Here is a 796-nt window from a genome sequence, read left to right on the forward strand (position 1 = left end):
TGGCATCAATGCAAACAGTGGAGCCTGAGGAGGAGCCAATACTTTTAGGCTCGGCTGCGTAAAAGCAACAGTTCCTTTTGAATCCGAAAGTGTGATCCTGGGAAGTAAGAGACACCCCTCAACAGACCTGTGACTTACAGCACCTCACTCATTTTCAACTGGGATTCCTCTTCTGTGAAATGAGGAGGAAGGCCCTTTTGGTTCATTGCCACCCACTGGGACTCTACCTAGACAAACGTACCTTAACGGCCTGCGTGAGAATGCAAGGGAGCAGGAAAAGTCGCTCAGCAGCAGAGGAGGAGAGGGGAAGGGAGGGGAGGGAACTGCGGGCTTGGGAGGAGGAGAGGGGGACCTCTGAAGACCCAGGGAGCCGAGGGGCACGGGTGGTGGCGAGGGGGCAGCAAGTGGGAGCCGCGCGGAGGACGGCGCTGGGGTTGGGAGAGGCCCCGGGCGGGCGCTGTCGATCCCCTGGGACTGGGCAGGACGGGGCGGGGCACTGACAGGTGCGAGGTGTGGATCTGAGGGAAGTGGGGGGCATTCAGGGGTCACGGAGGAGGGCCCCCAGAGGCGGAGGAAAGCAAAGGGGATGCGGAGGGAGCTGGCGGGTGGGGAGGAGGCGCGGAGGGCCGCGGACTGTGTGGGGCGGCCGACTCGCTCGCAAGGGTCGCTGCTGGAGTGCCGAGGGGGCGCGGCTTGCGCGGGCCGGGCGGGGTCAGGCGCGGGGGGTGGGGTGGAGGGGTTCCCGGGTCGCCAGGGGCGGGCGCGGCAGCCCGGCGGGGCTTGGGTGGGGCTGGCC

The sequence above is a fragment of the Monodon monoceros genome, unplaced genomic scaffold (assembly GCF_005190385.1).
Source record: "Monodon monoceros isolate NGI ecotype Baffin Bay Population unplaced genomic scaffold, NGI_Narwhal_1 Super_Scaffold_5, whole genome shotgun sequence".
NCBI classification, from domain to species: domain Eukaryota; kingdom Metazoa; phylum Chordata; class Mammalia; order Artiodactyla; family Monodontidae; genus Monodon; species Monodon monoceros.